Source organism: Argiope bruennichi, chromosome 9 (genome assembly GCF_947563725.1).
Source record: "Argiope bruennichi chromosome 9, qqArgBrue1.1, whole genome shotgun sequence".
In the NCBI taxonomy this organism is placed as follows: domain Eukaryota; kingdom Metazoa; phylum Arthropoda; class Arachnida; order Araneae; family Araneidae; genus Argiope; species Argiope bruennichi.
The window spans coordinates 17,501-20,293 of record NC_079159.1 but is presented as its reverse complement, the minus strand read 5'-3'; the positions used below and the strand labels follow the sequence as shown (position 1 = coordinate 20,293).

The 2,793-nt window shown below is 50.8% G+C and overlaps 2 non-coding genes across 2 annotated transcripts; both read left to right on the top strand.

Annotated features, from left to right (window-relative positions):
* The first annotated feature begins 444 nt into the window (after positions 1-444).
* LOC129985369 (small subunit ribosomal RNA) lies at positions 445-2,257 on the top strand. The gene has a single exon (XR_008785558.1). It is a non-coding gene; the product is annotated as a small subunit ribosomal RNA (ribosomal RNA).
* Positions 2,258-2,568: 311 nt separating this feature from the next.
* LOC129985370 (5.8S ribosomal RNA) lies at positions 2,569-2,722 on the top strand. Its single transcript, XR_008785559.1, has one exon. It is a non-coding gene; the product is annotated as a 5.8S ribosomal RNA (ribosomal RNA).
* The last annotated feature ends 71 nt before the right edge of the window (positions 2,723-2,793 follow it).

Here is a 2,793-nt window from a genome sequence, read left to right as displayed (position 1 = left end):
GGTTCTTTATGGGTCGGTCGGACGCTGCCTCCGGGATCGAGGGTGTTATTCTTCTGCTACGAAGGCTGCGATCGGCGGGGAGGTATTCTCCGTCTTTCTGGCCGCTTCCAAACTATCTCAGCCTCTCTGCGAGCGGCTCGGCCCCCGTGCCGTTGACGCGACGAGCAGAACCGTACTTAAAGGAATTGATTGGTTTTCTGCATCTGTGTCCAGCGCACATATCTTCTCGATGCCTCCGCACTCGCCCCGCGGCGTTGAAGCCGTCGGGGAAGTCGTGAGACTATAGAACCTCTGTAGATTGCACGGGGAATACCTACACAAAAAGCGAGATTGACTGAGGGATCCTCCGTTGTCGAGGCGTCCCCCGCGACTGAGATGGTCGCGACTCGTGAAATGTAAGGATTCGGAGTGCATTTTCCGAACGTTCTAACGAACGATGGAAGTTACCTGGTTGATCCTGCCAGTAGTCATATGCTTGTCTCAAAGATTAAGCCATGCATGTCTAAGTACATGCCGTATTAAGGCGAAACCGCGAATGGCTCATTAAATCAGTTATGGTCCTTGGATCGTACCTTACTACTTGGATAACTGTGGCAATTCTAGAGCTAATACATGCAGCAGAGCTCCGACCTTCGGGAACGAGCGCTTTTATTAGACCAAAACCAATCGGGCCTCGTGTCCGTCTCTTGTGGTGACTCTGTATAACTTTGGGCTGATCGCACGGGCTCGTCCCGGCGACGTATCTTTCAAGTGTCTGCCTTATCAACTGTCGATGGTAGGTTACGCGCCTACCATGGTCGTAACGGGTGACGGGGAATCAGGGTTCGATTCCGGAGAGGGAGCCTGAGAAACGGCTACCACATCCAAGGAAGGCAGCAGGCGCGCAAATTACCCACTCCCAGCACGGGGAGGTAGTGACGAAAAATAACAATACGGGACTCTTTTGAGACCCCGTAATTGGAATGAGTACACTCTAAATCCTTTAACGAGGATCCATTGGAGAGCAAGTCTGGTGCCAGCAGTCGCGGTAATTCCAGCTCCAATAGCGTATATTAAAGTTGTTGCGGTTAAAAAGCTCGTAGTTGGATCTCAGCTCCGGCCGGACGGTCCGCCTACCGGTGGTTACTGTTCGCTGCCGAGCGTTCAGGGGGCTTCTGTCTATGATCTTCACCGGTTGTGGGCGGAGACCCTCACGTTTACTTTGAAAAAATTAGAGTGCTCAAAGCAGGCGCGACGCCTGAATAATTGTGCATGGAATAATGGAATAGGACCTCGGTTCTATTTTGTTGGTTTTCGGAACACGAGGTAATGATTAAGAGGGACAGACGGGGGCATTCGTATTGCGACGCTAGAGGTGAAATTCTTGGACCGTCGCAAGACGAACTACTGCGAAAGCATTTGCCAAGAATGTTTCCATTAATCAAGAACGAAAGTTAGAGGTTCGAAGGCGATCAGATACCGCCCTAGTTCTAACCATAAACGATGCCAGCCAGCGATCCGGCTGTGTTCCTCAAATGACACGCCGGGCAGCTTCCGGGAAACCAAAGCTTTTGGGTTCCGGGGGAAGTATGGTTGCAAAGCTGAAACTTAAAGGAATTGACGGAAGGGCACCACCAGAAATGGAGCCTGCGGCTTAATTTGACTCAACACGGGAAAACTTACCCGGCCCGGACACAGGAAGGATTGACAGATTAAGAGCTCTTTCTTGATTCTGTGGGTGGTGGTGCATGGCCGTTCTTAGTTGGTGGGGCGACTTGTCTGGTTAATTCCGATAACGAACGAGACTCTAGCCTACTAAATAGACGTTCCCATCCTCTTGTAGTGGGACGTTCTTCTTAGAGGGACAAGCGGCGTTTAGCCGCACGAGACAGAGCAATAACAGGTCTGGGATGCCCTTAGATGTCCGGGGCCGCACGCGCGCTACATTGAAGGAATCAGCGTGTGCTTTCCCTGTCCGAAAGGACTGGGTAACCCGTTGAACCTCCTTCGTGCTGGGGATTGGAAAGTGTAATTGATTCCATGAACGAGGAATTCCCAGTAAGCACGAGTCATCAGCTCGTGTTGATTACGTCCCTGCCCTTTGTCCACACCGCCCGTCGCTACTACCGATTGAATGATTTAGTGAGGTCTTCGGACTGGCGCTCGGATTGGCCTTTTGGTCGAGCCGGTGTGCCGGAAAGATGACCAAACTTGATCATTTAGAGGAAGTAAAAGTCGTAACAAGGTTTTCGTAGGTGAACCTGCGAAAGGATCATTAATTATAAACTATTATGTCTAAACGAGGAGCTTTTTTAAGTTCCTTGCCGGTACTGGTTCCCACGCGACTCGGGGAACGAAGTACTAAACTTTGAATTTATGATGCCTACTATGGGTGTGCCTGTTTTATCCCCGGCCCTCGACTTGGGCAAGAGGGGGGTCATAGTTATCTATGGCTAGGCTTGAAGAGATGTGCCTCTGTGCACACCGCCCCGTGGCATCGCTTCCCTCTATGGGGAGTGTCATTGAATAATAAACTCGAACGCACTAACGACCTTTCGGAAACGATTGGCCAATATAAAAAAAAAGTACAACTCTGAGCAGTGGATCACTCGGCTCACGGGTCGATGAAGAACGCAGCCAGCTGCGAGATTTGGTGTGAATTGCAGGACACATTGAGCACTGATTTTTCGAACGCACATTGCGGCCTCGGGTCCTGCCCGGGGCCTCGCCTGTCTGAGGGTCGGATAAGACTTGCAAAGGATAATACTTTTTATCCAATTGGCCGTGTCGGGTTTTATAAACTCGTCGGCTCAA